Source organism: Equus quagga, chromosome 11 (genome assembly GCF_021613505.1).
Source record: "Equus quagga isolate Etosha38 chromosome 11, UCLA_HA_Equagga_1.0, whole genome shotgun sequence".
Taxonomy (NCBI): domain Eukaryota; kingdom Metazoa; phylum Chordata; class Mammalia; order Perissodactyla; family Equidae; genus Equus; species Equus quagga.
This window is the reverse complement of record NC_060277.1, coordinates 4068280-4082433: the sequence shown is the minus strand read 5'-3', so window position 1 is coordinate 4082433 and position 14154 is coordinate 4068280.

Here is a 14154-nt window from a genome sequence, read left to right as displayed (position 1 = left end):
TTATTGCTCACAAGTCAGTTGTGCGGTTCTGATCTGGGCGGAGCTCTGCTGTTCTCTCTGGACTTGCTCATATATATGTGGTTGGATGGCAATTTGTCTGAGGGCTAACCAGTCAATGATAGCCTCACTCACATGTGGGTGGGTGGCTGGCTGGCTGTTGGCTGGGGTAATGAGAGTGAATGAGCCGCATGTCTCTCTTCATCCACTAGGCCAGCTTGTACTTGTTCCCAGGGCGACTGGGGAGGCAACAGAAGCTCACAAGACTTCTTGGATCTAGGATGAGAACTGTCATAGCATCACTTTGACTGTATTCCATGGGCTAATGCCAGTCACAGAGCACGACCTTTTGATGGGAGAAGCTGCAACGTCACGCTGCATAGAGCATGGATGCAGACAAGGATGGAGATTTGGGCCACTTTTATAATTAATCTGCTATATTATGTCTTCCTAAAACTTTTTCATATTCAGAGACTAGCCCTTCTGAATCATTTCCCACTTAGAATACAGTATCTAGTGAAACCCCCCAATTTGGTCCTCAGGGTTATTAAGCACATTCCGCAGAAGAGTTCTCCTCTGTTGTCCCTGTGATTTTATTCCAAGCCACTGATATGTGTTCTGCAAGTTTCAATGCTGACCCTTTCTTGATTTTGTCAGAAGGAGCATAAAGAAAATACCAACATAAATTAGTCACACCAAACTTTCTTTTACCTATTCTTAGAAATTTGGAGGTTTTTCTGACTCCGGTTGCATTGCTTGGCATGTGTAGTGGGCTGCATGGTGGCCCAAAGGATATGAGATCTTAACCTCTGAAGACTGTAAACATCACCTTATTTGGAAAAAGGGTCTTTGCGGATGTGATTCAGTTAAAGGTGCTGAGATGGAGAGAGCCTCCTGGATTATGTGCGTGAGCCCTAAATGCCGTTGCGAGTGTCTTGATAAGAGAAAGGGGGAGGCAGATTTGAAAAACAGAAGAGGAAAAGGTGAGGTGAAGACAGAGGCAGAGATGGGAGTGATGCAGCCCCCAGAGGCTGGAAGAGACAAGGAGTGGATTTCGCCCTAGAACCTCCAGAGAGGGTGGGCCATGCTGACGCCTTGACTTCCACCCAGTCCAACTGATGTCGAACTGCTGGCCGCCAGCTAAGACAGAATAAGTTTCTGTCATGCTAAGGCCCCAGGTTTGTGCTCATTTATTATGGCAGATACAGGAACCTAATACCGCCTGTGATAGGCCATCTGTTGCGTGTGTCTCAGTAACAACGTGAAACAGGGTCGTCTACCTGTGGTTTACTTCTTTCCTTACATCTGTAAAGCACTTGGATGTTGCTTTATAAGAAAATACAGAGTTATGGATATTTCTCCAGTGATAAATACTTTTGTTCCTACACATTGCTTCTCTATTTCCATTCCTTTCTGTGTATAACAAAATATTTATATTTATTATTTATAAAACAAAATAACATTTTTCTGATGTTGAATCAGAGTATAATCTGCTTAAAGAGATTTTTATGGCGATTAAACCCAACATGGATAATACCAACAATATAGATAATTCAAACAAAGAGACCAATGTTAAGATGCATCACAATTTTAGATACGAGAAAATGTAGAATGATGACATGCGGTAGCTCATTCCATGCCTCGTCGCTGGGTGTCCACTGTATGCAGGACCCTGTCTTACACACTGGAAATAGATAAGATGACGCCTTCCTGACCTCCAGCTTGGGGTTTCCTTTCCAGTAGTTACAGGGTCTCTTCTCTGCAACAGCCTGGAAGAGCAAGGCAGCCTGTGTTCTGAAAAGCACCAGCTGTGACGTTTTCCTGAAGAGTGGGCTACCAGGACATGCTGGCTGCCCAGTCACCTTCTAACCACCAGGTTATGGACAGACCAGCCTGTCATTCACAGATAGCACAACATGGAGCACTCCCCAGCTGCCTCTACCCCAGACTAACCAGTCTCCCAGCCATGGGCAAATATCTGGAGAAGTGATTTCAAGAAGTCCTGTTCCACATCCAAGGGGGTGGTCCCGGAGGCTTTTATTTTCCTGAGGCTAAAATTGGATCTCAGGTCATTTGGAGATGGGCACTCTAAGGCAGGCCTTCATTCTGCCACACTGATCTAGGCCGCCATTTTGCAAACGTACTCTTGGTCCTAAGCAAACAAATTTCAGGATATGATAGGTGCATGAGCAGAAACTACCTTCACTACTGGGACATCAACGCCAAAACTATGACTGATGGATCGTCCGAGTCAGCCGTGCCCTGTAAGAGTGAGCTCTGTGATTCCTCCCCCGCCTGCCAAGCCTTCTGCTCCGTCTCAGGGCCTTCCCCTCAAGCAACTTACAAACTTGCCAAAGCATTTTGTCTCCAGAACCTGTCTTTTGCTTTTTCTTTTCTTTTGAATCTTATAAATCAGTTCACAAATTATATGTAATTTATACTATCTTTCTCAATATTTCATATCAGGTACACTCTAATTTATTAGAATAAGCATTTTTAAAAGTGATATTTTCAGAAGCTCGTAGCCAGGCCTGAGCTTTGGGGGCGCTGCCACTTCGTTGCTCTGACCCCGAGCTAATCATTTAATCTCTCTGTGCCTTGATTTCTTCACCAGCAAGAAGATTTCTAAAGTTCTTTTCAGCATTAAACAAAAAAGTCATGACTCTAGAAAAACATCCTGTGGTTTTTGAGCCAAACTGCTGGTGTTTGGCAGGATAAATGCCCAACCAGTCTGAGCTGGATGTTGTAGGAAGTCCCAGACATTGTCGGTACCATGACCAATTTTGGGACCTCTGCTGGCCCTGATGGTCAGAACTAAGAAAAGCATGAGATTTCTTCTAAGACTCTCTCATTAGAACAATTTCTTTTTCCACACGTTATATAATAGTTAGAGAAAATTCAAAAACAAATGATGTGTTCACGTCTATTTAGTTACTGTTCTGACCCTGGTCTGGGGCTCATCTCCACCAAGTGGACAAGCAAAATGGGGCTGAAAAGATAAGAATGATGGCCCAAGGGCATGGGACTCTTGGAAGACTGTCACCTTCAGTAAATTTAATATTTTATCACATTTTTTTTCTCTCTCCACCATCTAGGTAACCATCCCCTGATTTGCAGATATTTAGATTGCCTTTAGCTCTGTACTATTTCACTTCAGGCCATGACGCCCATCTTGGATTTTTGTCTGCATCTTCCAGAAGTAGAAGGTCATTCTGGGCCAATGAGCATGACCCATTTTCGGCTCTTCACACATATTGCCAAATTGCTTCTCATTTTACGCCCCACCAGCAATTTCCTGCTTGGACTGAATTTTCCATTTAACTGTTTTTTCTCTTGGCCACATAGGGAAGTCTAACCACTGAGCTATAAAGAGAATGAGGGGTTGAGATGAATGAGTTTCTCTCTTCTCCACTCACTTACGTCATCACCCCTTTTGGATCAACTGGGCAAGGGCTGAGGGAGAATACGAGAAAATGAAAACTGTCATGATTGTGCAGGTATTGGCAGTGGGAGTGAACTTGTTTCTGAATTTTTGCCTTTCCATTCCATCCCTAAAAAAAAATTTCATCCTGTATGCCTCTCAGGAAAAGATTTAACCCCCAAACCAGGAACTCCCAAAACAGATTGCTGCCAAATTAAAACAGATTCTATTATTTTTTTCTGATAATAAAAATAATCTATGGTTATTTCAAAGCATTAGTTTTGCTTTGTTTTCTGTAAAGATTGGCACCTGAGCTAACATCTCTTGCCAATCTTCTTTTTTATTTTCTTCTTCTTCTCCCCAAAGCCCCCCCAGTACATAGTTGTATACTCTAGTTGTGAGTGCCTCTGGTTGTGGCGTGTGGATGCCACCTCAGCACGGCCTGATGAGCTGTGCCATGTCCATGCCCAGGATCCGAACCGGCGAAACCCTGGGCTGCTAAAGCAGAGTGCACGAACTTAACCACTCCGCCACTGGGAGGCCCCCCATTTCAAAGCATTTGAAAAGAAAAGATTTGCTTCCAGAGAGACAGATTGATAAATATAACAAAATTATGTTAATGTCATAGATACAGTTTATATCCTTTTTGTCTCTTAATAATATGAAATAAGTTTTTGCCACAGTATACAATGTTAGGGGGGATATACTGTTTTTAAAGATTGGGCAAAATTCCATTTAATGCATAAACCATAACTTATTTTTGGACATTTGTTACCAGTTTTTCCTGTAATAAGTAATACTGCATTGAACATCCTTATTCATCTATACATCTTTAATTACCTCTCAGATTACTCCTTAGGATAGATTCCTAGAAGAATCTAAAAATATTGCAGAATTGCTTCACAGAAAGTCTGCCCATTCAAACTCTCACTAGCAGTGTATAGGAAAGCACATTACAATGAACCCTTGTGAGCACTGAATATTATTTTCTAAATCTTTGTCAAAGATGTCTCATTGATATTTTTCCAGGTCACTTTCAAACCAGGTCTTGGTAGCTTTACTAATTTACTTATACAGCTTAGAGAGAGAGAGAGAGAAGATTCTGCTCCCGCAAGTGTTCAAGGATTGCTCTGGAAGACAAGTTATTTCCCTCTGCAGCATTTGGGTTGTGTAACTACTGAGTTGTGGTCAGCAGGAGTCAGGCACCACCAGCCCTTCGAGGTCCCCATATGGTCTGGTCACGTTTGCTTCATAATTAACTTTACTCTCATGAAATATCGAGGGACGGGTAGAACAGATGATCTTGGTTTGCATGGAGCTCAGAAGGCCTGTGAGCAATAACTTGAACTCTGTTTACAATTGGAGTTGAGAGCTATACAGACCTGGTAACCTGCAGGTCCCCAAATTAATCTGCAGTGGAGGGAGGACAGTGAAGGCCGAAAGAAAAACACCACCTTGAGTGAAAAGAGCGGAGTGGAGTGGGCCCAACTGCGCAGCGGGGTGTGGCTGTGGAAAAGAGCATTTGCTCCAGGGAGAATGAGAAACTGGGCCCCATCATCCTCTGAACCAGCCTCTGACGGCTGGAATGACCGTCTCCCAGGAGATCAAATCACTGCGCTGTGAGAGCCCCCTTTTTAAGAGCGAGTCACCAAAAAGAGGAAATGTCCTACAGTTAGTGTGAAAAAAACACCAGGAAACTATCTCAAGGTCATCAGGGGAGGCGGCAGCAACCCATGGGAGAAGAGGGAGTCAGCTCTCCAAAGAAGCTGACCTTGGTTCAAGCACAAGAGCGACAGCTGTCAACCGAACAGGAAGGAGGGGACGCTAACCCTGGCTCAAGGGGGGCCAGAGACCGTGGCCCTGATGGCCTTGAGAGGATGGCCCTGGCACTTCAGCCCAGCTCCTGCCCCCACAACCCGTCCTCCAGAGATTCAGACTTTGAAAACGACCTACACATGGTCATCCTCCTAGGGATTCGTTAGGCAAAAGAGCACTGCTTGCTAATCAAGATGGGGGGTGGTGGTCAGAGCACTGGGATGTGTGAGGTACAAAGATGAAAGATTTATTCTCATCCAGTGGTGACATCTTTTTCATCTTTATGAAACTTACGGGCATTTTCTCATCTGGCTGGAACTCACAGGGTGTTCACCCATTGTTTATAAAGGAAAATTTTTATTTCTCAAATTAAAAATATATTGGTTATTATAAATTTCATCTTTATATATGCCAGTGCGTGACCACTGTTAATAATGGAGTGCAGAGCCTGCAGAACAGTTTTCTTTGCTTAGAGAAAATATACACATATAGACTAACAAATATATACATAGACATACATATATACATACATATGCATGTCATATGTTGGTTAGCAGTTTTAACTTCACAGGGATAGAAACATAGACCAATTTTCATTTTTCTACCACTACTGTGCTTTGTCAAATCTCCTTTTCCTAATGCGGAGCAGATCCCTAGCGATATCTTGGGCAGGTACCACAGCATTTCCAACATTGTTATTAAAAGACAAATTCAGTGTTATCCAGTTTAAAACTTGAATCTTATATCTAATGTCAATCTCATCTCCCGCACTAGCTGTGGCCCATGGCTCCAAGGACCCGTGATGGGCTTGCTCTTTGGATCTTCTACCAAGTCACTGACTTGGGTTGGAGTGAAGAGAAGGGGGTCTGGCTTATCTCTTCCTCTACTCTAGTCAAGAACTTATTTCTCTGATGGTGGAGGTTGAATAAGCATTCCCCTTCTTTTTTCCCTGGGAAGCCAACGGAGAATAGTCAGAGCTTCCACATGAGCCAACAGCATCCGACTCCAAAGACTTTTCCCTACCCTACCACTATCCCCAGGTCTTCCGTTTAGAGGCTGTAAGGGAGCGCTGAGGGGATGATTGATGGAGGATGCGGGGGTGGGGGGATGGGTGCCCTGGGATAATGATGGGAAGCAGCAGAGCTAGTCTGCCCGGTTGTTCATAAGCCCTAGTAGAGATGTTGGCCCCTAAATGTTTGAGCTTCCTTGGAGGGCGTCACTGTAGAACAGGATACTTAACGCCGCTTATCCATAGCTTTTAGTCTTAGTTGCCAATTTTAAGCAACATGAAAAGATCACTCAACAGTTTTTGAATGAAAAATGAGAACATGCTATACATTCACTTTTGCAGCTCACTTTTTAAAAAGTCATGGCTACGTAGAATTTCACTGATGGATACTAATATTTTTCACCATTTCTCCCTTTATTGATAAGTTGTTTTTAATTATTATTCCTGTAACAAACAATGCTAAGATAAGCATCTTTATTCCTTATGTACTCATGTTAGTATTTGTGTAGAATAGATCCTTACAAGTAGGATTGCTGATTTTGTCAAAATTTTTGGATGGTTACTATCAAATTGCTCTCACTAAAATTTGAAAAAGTTCATACTCCTAGTACCAATTTCCTCACATATTTGACAATAGTCAGTGTTATAAAATTTTAAAAACTTTTGCTGAGGACTTCTGCTTCCCGGAAGATGAAGCAGGTGTACTTTTCTCTATTCTGACTGCTAAGTACAACTAGACACTCTGGACATTTTATATAAAGCAAACGTAAGACCCTGAAACCAGCTAGAGACCTTGCCACCCAAAGAACAGCAAGGAACAACCCCCCAGCAGTGTCAGTGGAGACCATGTGAGGAGACTGGACCTCCATCCCCCACTGGCAGTATGGGGTGACCCACCCCTTCCCTGCTGGCATGGTGTTGAAGGAGGTCCAGTGGAGAGTCAAGACTTTGTGGAAAAGGCAAAATTATGGAGCCGGTAAAATGATCAGCGGTTGCCAGGGGTTGGGGGGAGGGGGAGGGACAAATACGTGGAGCACAGAGGATTTTTAGGGCAGCGAAAACATTCTGTATAGATATAGTGGTGGATACATGTCATTATACATTTGTCCAAACCCACAGAATGTACAACACCAAGAGTGAACTCTATTGAAACTATGGCGTTTGGATGATGATGCATCAACATAGGTTCATCAGATGTGACAACTGTATCACTCTGGTGTGGGAGTGATACACGGGAGAGGCTATGCGTGTGTGCATGCGTGGAGGAAGGCGGGAAATGGGAAATCTCTGTACCTTCACCTTCCTCTAAATTTTGCTATGAATCTTAATCTACTCTTAAAAAATAAAATCTTTAAAAAAAAGTCAACAAATGCCAAAGCTGAGATGACAGATGTTAGCATTATCTCACAAATATTTTAAATCAGCCATGATGAAAAAAGCTTCAATGAGAAAATACAAACATTCTTGAAACAAATGACACAACACAAAGTCTCAGCGAAGAATTAGAAAATCTCAGCAAGAAGAGGAGGGGAGAAGGGGAAGGAGGAGGACGTGAGAAGAACCACATGGAAACTTTAGAACCGAAAATACAATGACTAAAATAAGCAGCTCAGTGGATGAGCACAACGGCAGAATGGAGGGCATGGGGGAAAGAATCAGTGAGCTAAAAAGTAGAACAACAGAAACTACCCAACTGAACAAAGGACAAAAACGCACTAAAAAAATTGTTAGGTTCTCAGGGTCCTGTGTGATTCGAACAAAAATCTGGCACGTGTATCATGAGAGTCCTGCAAGGCAAGGAAAAAGAGAACAGAACTGAAAAAGTACTCAAAGATCTAATAACTGAAGATTCCCCAAATTTGGCAAAAGACAACGACCTACAGATTCAAGGTGAGGGAACTCCAAACAGAATAAACCCAAAGAAATCCAGGCTAAGATAATTAAAATTCTGAAAACTAAAGACAAAATATCTTGAAAGCAACCAGAGAAAAATGATACCTTAACTATGTGGGTGAAGCAATTAGAATGACAGTGAATTTCTCATCAGAAACAACAAAGGTAAAAAAGAAGTGACAGAAAATTTTTCAGGTGCTGAAAGAAAGAATTGTCAAGGCAGGATCCTATACCAGAAAAAGGTTTCTTTTCAGGAATGAAGGGAAAATCAAGACAATCTCAGATGAAGAACAGTTAAGAGAATTTGTCATCAGCAGACCTGCCCTAAGAAATGGCTAAAGGAAGTTTCTAAATAGAATGAAAATGATAAAAGAAAGAATCCTGGAATATCAAGGAGGAAGGAAGAATGAGACAAGGAAAAATATGTGTAAATATAATAGACTTTCATTTTCCTCTTGTCTTCTAAATTATGTTTAATGGTTGAAGCAAAAATTACTCTAACACTGTCATATGTGGTTCTAAATGTAGGTAGGGAAAATATTTAAGACAGACAATGTTATTACAAATGGGAAAGGGAAAATGAACATAAAGAGAGGTAAGATTTCTATACTTCACTTGAACTGGCAAAATTATGACGCCAGTAGACTGTGATATGTTATGTATGTATAAGGCGATGACTGGAGAAACCATTAACAAAACTATATAAAGAGATGTAGTGAAAAACTCTATAGGTAACAAAATGGAATTCTCAAACTACATTCAAGTAATCCATAGGAAGGCAGGAAAAAGAAAGCAGAAACAGAAATAAACAAAAAACAAAATGGCAGACATAAGCCCAACATATCAATAATTAGCTAAATTAGTATTTACGATCTAAATATACAAATTAAAAGACAGAGGTTGCCAGAGTGGATTTAAATACATGGCCCAACTATATGCTGTCTACATGGAACTCACTTCAAATATGACAACACAGATAGGTGGAAAGTAAAAGGATGGAAAAAGATACATCATACAAACAACCAAAAAAAAGCAGGAGTGAGTATATTAATATAAAAAAGAGACTTTAGAGCAAAGAAAATTACCAGAGACAGAGAGGGACATCAATATAATGATAAAAGGGTCAATCCAACAAGAAAATACAACAATCTTATGTGTGTATAAACAAATCAACAGAGCTGAAAAATATATGAAGCAAAAATTGATATAACTGAAAGGAGAAAGAAAAAAATCCACAATTATAGTTGGAGAATTCAACATTTGATAGAACACTAGACAGAAAATAAGTAAGGATATAGAAGAAATGCAACATGCTGGGAAGACTTTCCTTTCTCCAAGATTGTTATTAAAATTATTTTCTAAAATTGGTCTCTTATCTTTATAGCTTTTTATATTAAAATCTTGCTTCCACTTGCAATTTATTTCTGCATGTAAAGAAGAGATTTAACATTTTTTCCAAGTGGATAGTGATTTGTTTCAAAATAAGTTATTAAATAACTCATTCCTTGTCAATTAATTTGAGATGTCAACTTTATTGCATACACATTTCCCACATACAGTTGGACCTTTTTCTGAGCTGTCTGCTCTGTTACTTGTGCAAGAAAGTGAGGTGGTTTCTATCTAGTAATGTATTCATGTCCAACTTCTTATTTATAACGATGTGTTCTTTTTGCCCAAGCACAGCTGACTGTTAAAGCAAATTTTTTTCACTTAATAACACAAAGTAGTGTCTTCTATGTAGATTTCAGTTGAGATAATCTGCAAGTATGGAGAATAGCCAAAAGCATACACGATCCGTCCCACGGCCAAATACTCTAAAACCTGCCCTTGGTTGTACAGTGGAGCAGCAGAGAGCTAGCTGCGGACCACATCAAATCCTCTGTGGGTGGGACTCTGTTGACTCAGCTGTGCTGGTTACACACAAAATATTATGTAAAGCAAGAGTTCCTTCGTTTGCTCCTGCGTTTATTGTAAGGGTGGTGTTGTGAACTTCGCAGCGTATGCTCACCGACTGCACCAATGATCCAGAATCCCGGGCGTGGTTGGGCTTCTCCTGCCAACTGCTTTGTTTCTCTTAATATTGCGAATGATGTAATGTGTCTCCCTTTGCACAGATGCTTGAAAGATCGTAGTCAAATCACAGACAGAAAAATCACAGCACCTATTCTGGGTCATGTAGTCAATTTGATGCACTGACTCCACCACAGGATTCATTTTAGTTTTCTCACTCCCAGCATCCCTTTGTCATATTCTCTTCTTTCACTTATTTTTAGCTTTTATCCTGCCTTGCATTATCCATATGTAGTAGGCAGAATAATGGCCTCCCAAAGATGGCCACCTAATAATCTCTGGGACCCATAAATATACTACGTTACATGGTGTGATGCTCTTCCTGATATGTCAGCTTGAGTAGCCTGAAGTCCCCAGTTATTTAATCAGTCGCTAATCTAGGTGTTGCTGGGAAGGTATTTTGTGGATGTAATTAAACCACAATCAGTTAACTTTAAGTAAGAGAGATTGTCTGGATAATCTGGGTGGGCCCGATTCAATCGGTTGAAAGGCCTTAAAAGCAGAGCTGCGGTCCTCTGGATGGAGAAGAAACTCTACCTGTGGACAGCAGACTCAACCTGTGCCCAAGGGTAGATTTAGCGAATGGATGCATTATCCACTGTTGGGATTCCATGCAGCATTGCTTTTGATCAAAGAACTCACTTCACAGCAAACGAGGTGCAGCAATGGGCCCGTATGCATGGAAATCTCTGGTCTTACCATTCCACACTGAAGCAGTTAGCTTGGTACAATGGTGGAATGGCCTTTTGAAGACTCAAGTGACAGCACTAGCTTAGTGGCTACACCTTTCGAGCTGAGGCAACATCCTGCAAACGCTGCATATGCTCTAAATCAGCATCCAACACGTGCATGCCTCCCGGCGCCAGGATTAGCGGGTCCAGGAATCAAAGGGCGGAATTGGGAATGGCTCCATTCACTATCACCCCTAGTGGTTCACTAGCAAAATTTTTGCCACCTGTTTGCATGACCTTACGCTCTGCTTGTCTAAGGGTCTTAGTTCTAAAGGAAAGATGGGTTCCACCAGGAGACACAACGATTCCACGGAACTGGAGGTTGAGACAGCCGTCCAGCCCCTTTGGGATCCCCATGCCTCTGAACCAGCAGGCAAAGAAGTGGTTACAGTATTGGCTGCAGTGACTTGTCCTGATTAACAAGGAAACTGGGCTGCTACTCCACAATGGAAGTAAAGAAGAATGTGCAGGAGATACCCTGGGGCATCTGTTAGTACAGTCAGTTCTCCAGATTTGCGGTAGTTACGTTCTATAACGCTGCTGTAAACGCTGAGTCGGCAAATACGTGTTGAACCACTGCTCCTAGGGGAAATGTGTGTAATGTATACACACGTCCACCTCTCACATAAATTGCAATCTTAAATTCTTAAACGACTCGTCCTGGTAGACTCTACTTTCTTTATTTTACAGAAGTAAAAATGCTACAACCATCTCAAAATAAAAAGGTTAATTTTTTTAAAAAGTTGAAATGATCCTCAGAAGTGTTGAGTGACTTGCCTGAGCCACCACTAGCAGGTGCCGGATTTGGGATTCAAACCGTATCCCCTGGCCCCCAGGTGGAACTTCTCGCGCTGCACTGCACTGCCCCCTACTGGCTCCATCTTCTGGTCCTCTCTGTGAGAGCTGAAGCAGAAGGCAGTGTCGCCTTGTTTGTAACCTCACCTAGAATCAAGCCCAGGAGAGAATTCACGTTTTTCTCTGCTCTGTGCACGTCTGAGAATGACCACAAAAGCCTGAGAGCATTGCTTTTGGGATTATAAATAAATTTTAGCATAGGCAATTTGCAAATAGAAAACCCTTGAAGAATGAGGGTTGATGGTACTATCACGCCCTGTGTATTAGTCAGAGTTCTCCAGAGAACCAATAGGAGTGTACATATATATATATATATATATACACACAATCAATTGACTGTGTGTGTATGTATGTGTGTATATATATATACATATATATGATTTATTGTAAGGAATTGGCTCACATAATTAGGAAGCTAAGAATTTTCAGTCTGCCATCTGAAAGACGGAGACCCAGGAAAGCCAGTTGTAGTTCCAATCTGAATTCAAAGGCCTGAGAATCAGGGGAGCTGATGGTGTGCATCCCAAACCAAGGGCAGAAGAAGAGCTGTCCCAGCTCATGCAGTCAGGCAGAGAGAGTGAATTCTCCTGTCCTCTGCCTTTTTGTTCCATTCAGGCCCTCAGTGGATGGGATGGTGCTGCCTCCCGTGGGGAGAGCCATCTGTTTCACTCAGTCTCCCAATTCAGGTGATGATCTCGTTTGGAACCACCCCATAGACACATCCGGAAACGATGTTTAACCAATTATCTGGGCACCCTGTGGCCCAGTCAAGGTGACACATAAAATAAACCATCACACTCTATAATTAAGTAGACGGAAAACTATAACAATCCAATTCAGCCAGGACTCCTAATGGCCCAGACCCTTCAGGAATGAAGGTTTGGGTCTCCCCACCAGGTAAAGAACCACGACCAACTGAGGTGCTTCCTGAGGGCAAAGGGGATATGGAATGGACGGTGGAATAAGATGGCTATAAACACCAGCTCCGACCACGTACCCAGCTGCAGAAATTCAGGCTATAATAGTAATGAGTATTTCTTCTTTGTTTTGTCACAAATATGCTTGTACATATCTTAAGCACTCATGTTTTTTTTGTTCCCTCTCTTATCCCCTTGTCATCTAACATATGACATATTAAGGACAGTTAACATTGTATCACATTATTTAAGTTACAGTATAGCAAGGAGAAGAGTGAGCACCACCCAGGGTCCTTGCATCCTCTCCTGGAGAAAGGGCCAGTGTGTTTTGGTTGTATGCAGAATGTGCGACGGCAGGGCAAAGTAAGATTTTGTTGTTGTTGTCTTTGTTTGGAGGTGAAGTGCAGTTTATGGAAGTGTGGATGGGTGCCAGGATGACGAAGGGTGGACTGTAATGGCCTTTTAGACATGTCAACTTGGCTAGACTATAGTCCCTGGTTATTAAATCAAAAGTCCATAATCAACGGCCGTTGAATTTAAGTCAGGGAGATTGTCCTGGGTCACTTCAATGAACTTCCTTCAATCATAAAAGCAGAGCCCAGGCTTCCTTCAAGAAAAAGAAATTACACCTGGAACAGCAATGTCAGCCCATGCCCAGGGTTCCAGCTGCCCTTCCTGACGGTCTGCCCTATGTGTTTCAGACTTGCCTAGCCAGCCGCCACGATTGCATAAGCCAATTCCTTGCAATAAATCTCTTAATATATATCTCCTACTGGTTCTGCTTCTCTGGTTGAGCCTGGATTGCTATACTCGCCAAAAGAGAATTAAGGCTGCAGATAGAATTAAGCTCGCCAATGAGCTGCAACTGACTTTAAAATAGGGGGATTCTGGATTATTCTGGATTATTCGGGTGAGCCCAATGCAATTATAAGAGGAGTTAAATGTGGAAGAGGGAGTTGGAAGGGTCAGTATCAGAGTGAGGCAGCATGAGAAAGACTCAACTGCCGTCGCTGACTTTGAAGATAGAGAGGGGCCACAAGCCCAGATGCTGGCAGCCTTCGGAAGCTGGCAAAGACGGAAATGGATTGTTCCCCAGGGCTGCCAGAAGGAATGCAGCCCTGCTGGCACCTTGTTTGTGGCCCCGTTAAACCCATTGCAAACTGCTGGCCTCCCACACTTCAGGTAATAAACTTGCGTTGTCTTCAGCCATTAAATTTGTGGTAATGTGTTACAGCAGCAATTGGAAACTAATATGCCAAATCTATGAAAGCTGGCTTAAAATTTTCCTAGAATAAGAGAGTGAAAAATATACATATAATTGAGGTTATAAATATATATAGTTTATATATATAAACATGTATTTAGCTTATAAAATATATATAAATTTATTTATATAAATTTTGATACAAAAATTCTAGCATTGACAATTTATTCCTTATAAAAGAA